This window comes from Carettochelys insculpta, chromosome 25 (genome assembly GCF_033958435.1).
Source record: "Carettochelys insculpta isolate YL-2023 chromosome 25, ASM3395843v1, whole genome shotgun sequence".
Classification (NCBI taxonomy): domain Eukaryota; kingdom Metazoa; phylum Chordata; order Testudines; family Carettochelyidae; genus Carettochelys; species Carettochelys insculpta.
The window spans coordinates 4,247,318-4,260,809 of record NC_134161.1 but is presented as its reverse complement, the minus strand read 5'-3'; positions in this window follow the sequence as shown (position 1 = coordinate 4,260,809).

Genomic DNA, 13,492 nt, shown 5'->3' with positions numbered 1-13,492 from the left:
TCGCTCCCACTACTGCAAGGGCCATTGGTGCGTGTGTGACGACACAGTGTCCCTGCACCACCTACATTTATTGGCTGTCGTCACGCAGCTGTGAAATTGACAAGAAGCCTGGCTCTCAGCTTCCCAGCCGGGCTGCTGCCCAGCCTCCTGGCTCAGGGATCTTAGTTACCTTCTCCCAGCTGGGTTGACACTCCGGCTTTTGTCTCCCTATTGGAGCACAGCAGTTGACTGCCCTGTGGGTGTGGTTCTCCCTCCTCCAGGACCAGGAGGCAGCCACACTGGGCTTCTTAGCTCCCTGCCAGCAGCAGGGCAGCCAACTGGACACCAGGCGTGGATCTTCCTGCCAGGAGCCCAGCTGCCTCAGAGTTACAAACCATCTCCATTCCTGAGGTGTTCATAACTCTGAGGTTCTACTTCATTTAGGTGCATCCTTTGCAAACTGCTGCTTCCAACATTCAATGCTCCAGGTGTAGGCATGGGTAGTTGGAGTTTGAGAGGTGCTGCCACACCCGCAGGCTTTGCTTTCAGCATGCCCCTATGCCAGAGTCCCAGCCACCAGCTCTTATCTCGGAGCTCCACTGCCACCTGGGGTCTCGGGCTGCCCCATGCCCCAGGACTCCACTGTCCTGACCACCACCTCCTCACGCAGAGTCCTACCTGTTGGCCTGACAACCACTGGCTTGGGTACTGGCAGCCCCACCTGGGGTTCCACCAGGTTCCACTCCTGCTCAAGGGTCAGGGCTCCATAGGCATCCCAAGCTGTGAACCCAGCCTGGGGCAGCGAGGGGCCTGGATAAAAACTAGTGCAGCTTCGCACCCCACCTCCCCTAAAAATGGTTCCGGTTCCAGTGCCAGTGGCTTCAGCTGCACCTGAGTGGAAAGTTCAAGCATGAAGCCACTTATGATGAAGCACAGCTTGCTGGGAGAGATTCTCCCCGAGGTTGCACTGCCTTGCTATAAACATGGGTAGCTGCAACATGCTCCATCTTATGCAAATTCGGGGTAGGCCTCAGGCTCCTGGGAAGTCACCATCTCTCAGTGATGTGTGAGAGCTCAGCGAAGTCAGGCGCTATCGTTCAACCGCATTGGTTCCTCTGCTCACATCACCTTGAACTGAAAAGGGTGACAAGATGCAGTTTATAAAATAGACACCGCTGAGTCAAGTCAGATGCATTAAGTCCAGGCATACATGAAACCACTCACTGGTGGTAAGATTTAGTGAATAGCTGATTCTCCCTCCAAGGCACAAAGGGCCACTCTTTTCAAAGTACTGAGTCCCACTGAGTTAAGAGACCAAGGTGTTTTTGTAACTCCTGTCTACACCTTAAAATGCCTAAATGAATGCTTTTTAAAAATATGGCTGATACACTGTAAATAAAGCACATTCCAGAAGGGGGCTCTTCTGGAGGAGGAGGAGGAGAAATGCGCCTAACCGGAAGCTGAGGGCATCTACCCAGAACCACTCGCTGCAATATATTTGTCCCATCAGGCACTACTGGGAGCCTAACCCAGAACACAAAGAAGTGGCAGGAACTGTGGGATGAGTACCCACGGTGCATCCCTGTTGAAGTCGAAGGTATCTACACTACTGGACATGCACTCCATCGACCTCATGTACCCAGTGAGGACATACACCTTCAACTTCATAAAATTCAGGTGCTAAAAAAATTGACCTGAATAAATTCAACCTAATTTTGTAGTGTAGGCATACCCTAAGGAGATTTGCCATCCCTAAAAAGCCACATCTCCATGTTAGATGCATAAAAGAGTGAAACCAAAGGGGCAGGAGGAATGCTGAGCCCCAGGGGACTAACCACCAAGCCCCTCACCCGGGGTGAGTGATTATGATGCTTTGTCAAAGTTAAAATATTTTCGCAGACACATCCTTTTCAATTAAGCTTTTGCTGGGACCATTTCTGAGGCCCCAGGCTTTCTGCTCATTTCTAACTGGAGCAAGAGAGAATCTGAAAGCCTGCCCTTTGGCACACTGGCTTTTCATGCAGTCATTTGAAAGGTTCCATTTTTATTCCAGTGCAGAACAAACAAATTCTGAGGCCTCAAAAACTTGTCCAGAACCACGATGTTCACCTTTGGGTCAGCTCTAATTGTGAGCTGTGCATTACAGAGGGCTATCTTGAGATCCAGGTCTTGAAGATCACAGAGCACAAATGTGACACACAAAAACAAGGTGATCTAGCTTGGTGTTTAGAAGGGAACAACTCCTCAACCTCCCTGTGTGCCCCGCCCAGTCTTCTGTCCAGATGTGGCTCTCAGAAAAAATCTGGTTCCCCTGAATTCGTACATCTGCCATAATTCCTATCAATTTCAGCACAACTGCGAAGGGAGTGAACAAAGGGAGCTGGCGATTAACTTCAAAGAACTTTGTTGGAGAGGAATAAAGATATTTAGGGCCTATTTTGTGAACTAATTGCATTTGCATATTTATGGGATTTACTGATATAGCAGTAATTAAAAACTATTTAGTAGTCTTAAAAGACACATAATTCAGTTGCTGTTTGCATAATAAACACATCCCTTATTATGTTTATTACGTTTGCATAATAAACTCTTTGGCAGCCTGTTAAGGCAGCCATCCATTTAAGAGGGGCCACAGCTACCTCACTGTCTTCACAGTAACTTGAATGCAGAGGGCAACTGCACACAGGATATGAAAGGAAGCACTCCCAGCGGGGCTCACCCCTGGACTCTTGGCAAGGATGCACCATGCAGTAGACAAGGGGGCAGCTTCAAGGCTCCCTCTGGCTCCAGAATGGCAGCACAACCAACCCCTGCAGAAGGAAGATGTCCCATGTTACTCGGCAGTGACCCCTATCAGTATGTCTACACTACAGTGAGAGACCTGCAGCATGACTGTCCGGGCTTCTAGGATGAAAAACTGCAGTGTAGATGTTCGGGCGTGGTCTGGAGACCAGGCTGTGGGAACTCAAGCCCACAAAAGTGAATTAGGAGACCATGGTCTGCTACGGGCCTTTAAATGCAGTGTAAATTAACCCAGTGTCTGGCATTTCCCTGTTTCCCGTAGCTGTAGTGTCCAAACCAGTGTTTCCCAAATGGTGTTCTGCAGAACTCTGGGGTTCAGTGAAGTGAAAAAAAGGGTTCTGTGAGAAAATCATCAGGGGCTGGCAACCTGCCGCTCCGGCACCACATGCAGCTCTAAGGAGTCATTTGCAACTCTGCACGCTGCTGCCACTGACTCCTCTGCGGCTCCCTGCCCTGCCGCCTCCCAAACAGTAGAACTAAATTTGCTTGGTTTAAACGGTCGGCGGGAAGGATCCAACCATTAAAGCAAATGAATTTAGTTCCATTATTTCAGTGGCAGCAGGGCAGGGAGTGCAGAGTCCCTCACTCGCAGAGTAGCAGGTGTGCCCGCAATGGGGGCGGAGCAATGGGAGCCAATGGCTATCTGCAAGGGGGCCCAGACAGGTCCTGTGGTACCTGCGTTGTCCTCACCTTCCGTTGGCTGTGACTCGCCTCTCATGTTGCCAAAGGCATCCAATGAAATCAGGCCCTTGGGACTAGAGTCGGAGGAGCAGCGGTGGCTCGGGTAGGTTTGTCCACCAAGCTGGATGAGGTAACGGGAGGAGATAACTTGGGCAGCGTTTGTTCAGGCGGGGTTAGACAGGTGGCCTCTTTGGGTGGATGGGTTAGTCCTGGGAGCTGGGTTGGTGCCGAGGCAGGGTAATTCTGGGGATGGGGAGGTAGGTTTGGGGCTGAGAGGGGTTAAACATATGTAAGACTTACTAGGGTTTCCACAAAATCCTTTTGAGTTTAAAAGGGTTCCATGGCCAAATAAAATTGGGAAACCCTGGTCTAGACAGTGACCCATGTGGTTGTAACCTATTCAGTTTCTTTTGGGAAGCTCCCAAGTACCTCACCTCAGCTAGGCTGCATCTACACTAGCCCCCTCCTTTCGGAAGGGGCATGGTAACGAGTGAGTTGGGAAGATGCTAATGAGGCATTTCGAATCGAGTGCCATCCATGTAGGTGGGGCCTTTCAAAAGGACTCCCCGGACATCGAAAGCCCTTTCTTCCCAAAACCAAATCATCCTTTCAGAAGGCTCCCATCTACACGGGCTTTTGAATCCTGCGTGGCTGCCATTATGCAAATGAGGAGCTGCATATTTATAGCAGTGTCTCATTAGCATATTCCGAACTCGCTCATTACCATGCCCCTTCCAAAAGGAAGGGGCTAGTGTAGATGTAGTCCTAGTGTGCAGCGCTCTTCTGGCATCTCTTGTCCCATGCTTCCAGGAACAGGTGTGTTTAGCTCTTGAGAGGGTGGCAGAAGATACACCTTACAGCTCTGCAGCCAGTCAGATCAGGAGCACTACTGACATGCTTTGGAGAAAGCTGAGGAGGACAGAGCGACCTCAGTGTGCAACCCACAGGGAAGAGGAAAACACGGGTGGCATGTGTGTCAGAGAACAAAACCAAGATGACAGAACTAATCTCAAATAGTTCGGGCATGGGAGAGGGTGAACAATTGAACCTTGCTGCTCGTGTCCATCAACAGGTAACATCAAGCGATGGAGGACACTTACCCCAGCCTGTCGAACCTTCCCTGGAAATGAAGAAGAAGAAAGTAACTCAAGACAGCAGCTGGCAGACCCCAGTCACACCTCCCGTCCCCTGCCACACACTTCCATTCTAGGGCATGCACCAAATGCCGCACATTCCTTACAGGTTCCCAGTGTTGCACGCTTCCTCTCCTTTCAGCACAGTCTCACGGCCACAGGCTCCTTCCTATGGAAATCAGAAAAGACAGCGTTAGCGCTTAGAGGGAAGAAGCTGTTCCAGACACCTTCTCCAGTCTTGTTCGTCTTCAGCATGCAACAGTGATTCCAGGACATGCCCTCTCTTGGGAGCAGATCCCTTATGAAACCTCTGAGAGGACATCAGTAATTGCCATTTTCCAAAGCCAAGCAGAACCTTTTCCTGAAGCTGTCTACTGTAAGTAAAACCTCTCCTTTCCCCCTCTTCAATCCCGCCAGTGCAGCACAGAGAGAACATAGCACTGGAGAATTCTGTGTTGAGGGGGCAGAGCTCCCCCAACACAGCCAGGATCGATGGAGGACAGGACTGCTCTTTGGTTCGAGAGGGTGGATGTAAAGGAGTCCAGGAGAACAGCTCACAAATGGCAACATACAGAAACCAGTCGGAGAACATTTTAACCTCCCTGGATGCACATTTGCAGACTTGAAAGTTACCATCCTCAAGCAAAAAACTTCAAAACCAGGCTGCAATGTGAAACTGCTGAGCTGGAATTCATATGAAAATATGACACCATCAGAAGGGGCCTGAACAGAGAACGAGAATGGATCTCTCATTGCAATAAGTTATTTTCCACGTTAGTATTGTCACTCTCTTATCCACATCCACCCTGATTGAATTAGCTTTGATGTACAACATGTATCTCTGTATTGATACTGTCAACTTCTTTTTCTTTCACTTCATGCTTTGGTGAAATGAGTTTCAACTCACAAAAGCTTTTGCCATAATAAAAATGTTAGTCTTTAAGGTATCGCCGGACTCCTTATTGTTTTTGCATAAACCACACTTGCATCAAATTAATGCCCAACAGAGATATCAACTGATTTAGAGACGTGCTCAATGGATCTATGGAAGGAAGTGAACTGCAGAGGCAGATGACTGCAGAACTGGAAAGCCAAGTTCACGTGGTGTATTCCAGAATGATGGACAGAGTGGGATTAGCATCCACTAAACTGCTTTGATATCAATGTCACCAAAAAGCTAAACAAGTTCCAGCAACAACTGTCTACCCACTAGGAATGATAATGCTGGGGATCACAAGGCTAGTGGTACTTAAGTTAATGAAGGTTGTGATGGATTGGAAATCATTAACCAAGGCCATCCGGTGACAAGCAGACAGTCAAGAGAAAATACTGAAGAAGGGCAGATAAGAGGCTTTCTACGTATCTCTGTGAAGATCTCAGCATAGCTATAGAGGGAATACTTATCTCGTGACACAGGAACAGAACACAGAGAGCCTGGACTTAAAATCGTACTGTACGCTGAGCAAAATGCCTGCAATTTAATTCAGACCTTGCCACACTCAGCCAGGAAAATCCTCCATTGACGTCACTGGGAGGATTTCAGTGGGTATTTAGCCCAAGTAAGGACCGCAGGATGTTGAAGGACAAGGGTATGACTACACTGAAATTAAGACTCAGCACACCAAGCCTTGAAGCCCAGGGCAGCTGCCTCAGGCTTCGTGAGCTCAGGCTGCAAGTCTAAAAATAGGAGTATAGATGTTTGCACTCAGACTGGCGCACAGACTCAGACTCACCCTCCTCACAGAGTCGCAGAGTCCAGCCTAAACTTCTACACTGCTTTTTTATAGGCCGGCTGCCCAAGCCCTGGACAAACCCAAGTCAGCTGACCCAGACCAGCTTCAGCCATGCCATTCGTCTTTTACTGTGGTGCAGACACTCTGAGGAGGTTCCTGAGCACAGAAATGTTTCCTATGTCCCTGCATGCCACTATATTGAATCTCTCAGACTTACCCCCTCCACCTTTGCATGGTGACAATCAGCATCCCAGACAGAGTGAGTGGGAGTTGGACACACCAGAGAAGAGAGTTTGCAGATCACGGATGATGCCATGAACTTGTGAGTCTTTGGTGATCTCGAAAGAAGATGGGGCTTGGAAAAAGAAAGGAGAGGTGGGCGTGTCTGAATGGAAAGCAAGGGAGCAGACTCTGCCATCCTGTCCAAGTTGCCATACTGGTGACTTATCGGACGCGGTCTCTTGGAGGGGCCTTTGCCATCTTTCAGAAGATGCCCTGCCCACCACTCACTCCTGGCGATGGGGCAGCTGGGCATGGTACCAAACAAGAGGAAGGGGCACTTGGATTCCTCTGAGCCACTGGACTGATACATGCACTGTCCAGAGAGAACTAGGAGCTGTTTAGAAAAAGGCACATTGTCGTTTCACTGGCAGCCTAGGGGAATACCAATCAGCACTGGAAACATGCCTTCTGCTGTCCAGAGAAAACTTTACTGCCAGAACTAGGAGCTCTACTTGACATCATCAGCACAGATATGCAGGTGCCCAAGCCAGCTTCCTTTCCTTGATTTAACCAGCATCATATCCTCCCAGCAATGGGCCCAAACTGCAAAGGTATAGAGGTGTTTGGGTGTAGGGCCATTTTTACCATAAACCCAGACAGAGAACAAGTGTGCGTGTCCCACTTAATCCGCCTTTTATTCGCAGATGCTGGTTCAGAAGCGGGCTTTGAAATGCTGTCAGGTAGCGTCTCGTTCCCTTTCTGAAATGTGCCAAACAAACCCCTGCACAAGTGCTCCCATTAATCACAGTGCAATACATCTTTTAATTAAAGAGAGCCAGGAAAGACAAAAAGCAGACAGGATTTTTTCCCCCTGCACTGGTAGCAATTGTTCTTCATTAAACAATAGCAGGTTTCCATTATCCAGGGTAATTCAAGAGTGCAGTAACTATTGTCAAATGCTGAAGATGCTGCTGCACATGTCTGATTTAAGGCAGCTATTTGGGCCTCAATTATTAATGGAATTAGCAAGCTGTAAGTTAGCGACAGGCACAGCTGCAGGTAAGAGCACTAAAGGAAATCATATTAGCATGGTATTTCCTCTCCAGGGGAACCAGTCCTGGATTCCATTATTCACTTAGCGCTAGAACGTCAATGAAATTAAAATGCTGCCTATAATCCAATTCCAGATCGGTAGGGGCTGGGGTATTTCAGAGCTAGCGGAGAGCCCAGAAACGTTCAGGAACAGCTGCTTCTGCCTTCAGCCCCTGTTGCATGTTTTCGACACAATGCCATTCTTGGGGGAAATGGAGCCCGCTCGGGGGACACTGTTACCTTTCACTTGAAAAAGTCTCCGATGCGGGGAGTGCTGGACAAAGTCAGATGACGAGATGGCAGCTGTGTTCATGTCCCTCTTCCTTCTTAACCTCTTAGCCTCAGGTAAGTTTATTGGATAAGATGTATGCTGTTAGCCAGGCCTGCAAACACAGCATATGATTTTTACCCACGCAGATTATGTACATCTTTAGACTAGCATACATATTAGAAGAGACCATCTTGTGCTCACCCTGACAGGTGACCCCCATGGTCCTGCTTCCTTTCTGATTGGCCTTATTTTGTGATGTAATTCAGATGTACGAGATCTTTGCAAGCATTCCTATGACTTGGAGTCTGGAAAATTACAGTGCTTTCAATGGGCAAGCTACCAAAGTACAGCGTATTAAGACATGCTTGGTACAGTAGTACAGAGGTCTCTTGGGGCAGGTATATGTGGAAACGACTGTCTATGGTGTGTAAAAGAGCAAAGAAAGGATTCTAAAATGTAGTGTGTAAATGGTTTATTTTCCACTTCATCACCAGTTTTTCAGGATGGGAGGTGTGGATGGGTCCATGTTAAAATTTAGGGGAAAGAAGACATCTCATGTTGAATGACATTCCTTTCACAGAAAAGTACCCATTTCCCCCCGTATTTTATTGTTGGTCTTCCATGGGGTTAAGCCAAACTTATGCTCAACGCAGTCGTGTCTTTTAGCTCTCTTTGTAAATAAGGAGATGGAGTTTCATTTTGGTTTTAATATTTCTTCTGCAGTCGAATGAAAGACGTTGCTCAAGTTAGAAATCCTGATTGTTCTGGAATCTATGGAGGGCTACAAATGGGACTCACTTCAGTTTCAGCCTGTAACATTTTCAGAACTGAGGCTGGAATTCATGCATTGCCACAAGAGAGACAGGGGGATGCAGAGGCTTAGAATCTGGACTCCACGCCAGCATTCTACAACTGATCATTTTTAGGGCTGTCATTAACTCCATCTAACAGAATGCTCCCCGTGAAATCTGAAGGGAGCTTTTGCCTCCTGATGTTGCTATGCAGATTCCTTTTGGAGTTTACAATTTATACACTGTGCATGTCATGTTAGAGAGAGAGGGAGAACTGAAGATGCATACAGCTGTGAACACACAAAAGAATAACGGCCTTTCTGAGGATCTCAAAGTTCTTTGCAAACACTCGTGAACTCAAATAAATAGGCATGATATTGAGAGGTACACTGCAAGTATCTTCAGCTCCATTTTATAATGGGGAAACTGAGGCCAAAACAAAACGAAGCTGCTGTAAGTAGATCTAAGTACGTCAACTTCAGCTATGTTGTTTACGTGGCTGAAGTTGTGTTCCACGGGTTACATGGTGAAAGCACAGCAGAGATGAGGCTTGAGTGCAGTTATCCCAATACTCTATGAAGCCAGAAGATAGCATGCAGCAACGAGAGGTACTGGCCTGTAGGGTGGAGAAGAGGCAGCGTACATTTCAGAATCCACGTACAGGCTGGAATTGTTCTGCAGGACCTAACTTTGCTACCTCTAAGACAGATGAAATCTTCGCACAGTTTCCTCCCTTTGTGGCAGAGATCTACAGAAATTCCATGCATCTGACTCTGCATGTATCAGGCTGTTTCTCTCACAAGTGCAACTGGAGTTTTCTTCCTTGCTGATTTTGTTACCACTGTCACTTGAAAACCAGAACCATCTGCATGGACAGTGACAGTGCTGTGGTGGCCGTTGTCAGAGTAGGTCTTGTATTTCACTAATTCTTCTGTTTGTGGGCTATACAGTAGTTATGCAGTAGTCTGAGGATCTGGCAATATCCAAGTGTTTCCAGGTGCTGATCACTGTGGTTGTGAAATTGTGCGACAAGACCTGTGGCTCGTACCGTACTCATGTAAACCTGATGAACTTGTGCAGGGTCAATGAAGACAGGAACTATAATGTCATGGCAATCCCGTCCCAGTCGCATAGATATGAACATCAAACTACCCTGCAAGGGTCCAGAGAGAGCTGATTGAAAGGCAATGAAAAAAGTATGCATGTGTTCCCCCTACCTCCAAATCATATGGAAGGCACAGACTCACTTATTTCTGATGGATTCAATTCTGCAAGGTACTGAGGACTTTGGGCCAGATTTTAAAAGGCATTTAGGCCCCTCCTAAACCAACTTAAATTAATGGGCATTGGGCACAGAAGCAATGTTAACAGTTTGCCTGTTTGGCCAGGAAATCCAGAAGATTTAAGAATGTCCTTTCCTTCATCTGTACTGTACATCTCTCAGGACTGATCCTGATCTGTGTAAAAGGATGAGTTATCTGCCCACCCTGCCAGGATCTATGCTCCCTTCCCCTCTGCAGGCAGTGCCACATTGGGAGTAGCCTCCCCGAAAATGTTGTGTGTAACTCTGATCTATACTGTATTAATTGACTTGGAAGTTAGGGGCCTAAGCACCTTGTGGATCTGGGTCAAGGAGCCTGAGGCAGACCCAGACAACACTGATTAACTCAAGTATCCACAAGCGAAAAGATGGATTAGAAAACAGCCTAATTTCCAGTCTGTTTCCGTTCACATCCATCCTGCTGTCCCCTGGACCCCTACCCCCACCCCTTGACATCCACAATGATACAAAGATGTTCCATTTCCAGGTGACCCTTCCTAACAATCATAAGCAGTGTGGATTAGTGCATTATATGCCCTGAGAATTTACAGTTGCTATACCCTTGGTGAGTCACTCTTCATGGATTCTTTGTCTCTGTTCCGACAGTGCTGATATGGGATTGGTTTAATGCTCACGTGAATGTCACATTAGCTCTCAGTGGAATAATTTAGTGTTACTTAATGGTCACTTACATTCTTAATCTGTCTCTGTTGTAATTAATCCTGCTCTGGCCAATTTGCTTTCCTAACAGAAGTGCTATTATTTTGCAATTGATATCGCTAAAAAGGTGCTGAAAAACCTCCTTATTGGCTCTGTTTTCTGAAAGATTAAGCAGGGGCTGTGAATCCTGAAGTTGCTCCTGCTGTTTCAAAATGGGCACATGATCATGTTTTTAAACTTGCCATGTAATTAGACTGTGGAACTCATTGCCACTTGGTATCGTGGACGCAAAGAACATAGCAAGAATCAAAGAGATTAGACTCCTCTGTGGAGGATAAGAATATCCAGAGTTTCAATTGACTATTCTATATTAACAAAAGAAAGTATTGGATGGGAGATAAAAACCAAAGATCCAGGGTTTAATCAAATCTCTAATCATTAGGAATAAGGATGAGACTTTTACATGGGGCACATGATCACACATCTACCAAACCCCTACCTTTCTCTGAAGCATGTGGTACTGGCCACTGTTGGAGAACAGATGCTGGATTAGATGGATAAATCTACTCTGGTCTGGTAATTTCTATGCTCCCTCCTCAGGATGGGTGTCTGCTGACATGATCTCCAGCCAGAGGAACTCCATCCCTGCTGTTATCTTAGTACATGTTTTCAATAACCCCCAATTCAACAGACTGCAATTGATCCCGCAGAAGTTGATTTATCATGTCCAAACTCTCTCCCTGGCAACTCCGGTACTCCTCCAGAAAAGGAAGGGAAGTTGTTGGGAGAGCATCCTCTGTCCACTTACCATAGTAAGCAGATCTAAATATGTCAACTTCAGCTATGTTATTCACTTAGCTAAAGTTGTGCAACTTGGGTCAACAGCCCATGGTCTTATACACTAGGCCTTATGCTCTGGGCTCACACAAGAAGCAGTATCAGCTCCTGGAGGAAAAACTCTGTCTCATGTTACTGTCCAAAGCTCCCGCTCGCAAGCACTTCAAAAGGCATTGGTAAGAACTGCAAAGAGCTGTGTCTCACCTTCGTCAGCTGGACAGATGTAAAGACAAACTCCTCTGGCAGCTGTGCACGTTGCATGGGCGTTCCAAAACCCAGACCCCAAAGCAGATCCTTGTGGTCAATATGCAGCATCTTCGCTTGCTGAGCTCAAAGGCAACAACACTTGGACTATGCTGCTCACAACTGTACTGCAAGGGACTCAGGTGGGAGGTTGTCCCCTCCCCACCAGTGCTGATCGGAGCCATACAAGAGCTGGACTCAGCTGGGAGACCTATCCCCTAGCTGAGCTGGCAGGAACCATGGTGAGGGGGGGCCTCAGCTGGGATTGTACATGCTGCTCTTATTTAAATGACCATATCTGAAAACTCAGGGGAGCCCCCCTCAGGGGGTGTTGAGCAGGTGAGGCTGCTGCTGAGAGCGTAACTAGAGAATGAAACTCTCATTTGGCCCATAGCTCTGACGAGATCGAAGGTGACTTTTCCCTGCTCCCGCCAGGGCACCTACCGCACAGTCTGTAGTATTTTGTTCTCTATGACATTGATAAATCATAGAAATTGCTGCCTCTGGCAGTTAGCGGCACCACGGGCTTCATAAAGGAATGGGTAGAAGCAGGTCTGGCATGCAGGGAAAGGAGATCTCATTTACAGTTTCTGTTGGCTCTCTCATACCTTCAGCAGCTCATCAAAACTGCCATCAAAAGCACCGAGTACTCCGGCAACTGCCTATGCAGGACACCGCAGATTAGATTTCCTTCAAGCACATGGGCAATTTGCTTCAGCCCAATGCATTGGTGAGGCTGTGCTCCCCGAGGCCTGGCAAAGCTCATGAGCACAATATCGCTTTGCATTTCAGAAGGAGCACTCAGCCATATGTCACTTACAATTGCTGGTCTTCATTTCTCCTTCCCTCCACCTGTACCACTCAGAGGGCTAGGGAGGCCTCTTGCAGGACGCAAGCTGAATTCCCCCCCACCTCTCCTTCTTTTTACAATGCGAGCAGGGCTTTTGGTTTCCTGATTAGCATGTCTGTAAGGTGGGGTGGGGGTTAAAGGGGTGAGGAAGAGAGATCAGACCCTTACTAGCTTCCAAATCAGAGCAATTCGTGGGTTCACTAAATTCCAGCTCACATGCTGCTGCTTCATCTAGTTCTTCAATGAGATCCACAGAACACAGAAGGAAAAGTTCGTAAACAGGAAGGCGATCAATTACCAATCAGGATAAATAAACACAGTGATCTTAGCACCAGTGAACAATATCGTGACTTCATCCGGAGACCGACTCTTTCCAAGCACCCCCAGGGCAGCGACAGCACAGACAGCACCAGACGCTCTCTACGCGCTGCCGTACAGGCTTGCAGCGGGGCGAAAGGGAGCTGCATGGGAGAGATCAGCTTTTGGGCCAGGCTCCCCTTCTGAGGCTGCCAATCACGGCCCGGTGGGTTGATACTGTTTTAACAGGTTACATTTTGTACACTGAGAAACGAATTCATTTCCAAAAGGCCACAAAACTACCATTAGGTGCTGAAAACTTTTGGCAACTACTAAACCAATGCTAGAGCCAACCAACAGCCTAAATGTAAAGTGATTTTTCACTCCTGGATCAGTTTCAGGGTAACTACACCTGTATGTCCACCATCTGTGCTCCCTGGAGGACACCCACACCAAGGCTTTTGGCTCCCAGCTGTCACCTTTCTTGGGAAAGGTCCCACATCTCACTTCCTCCAAACGAGAAGTCCTGTGGCACCTTATAGCCTAACACATATACTGGAGCGTGAGGTTTCGTGGGCGA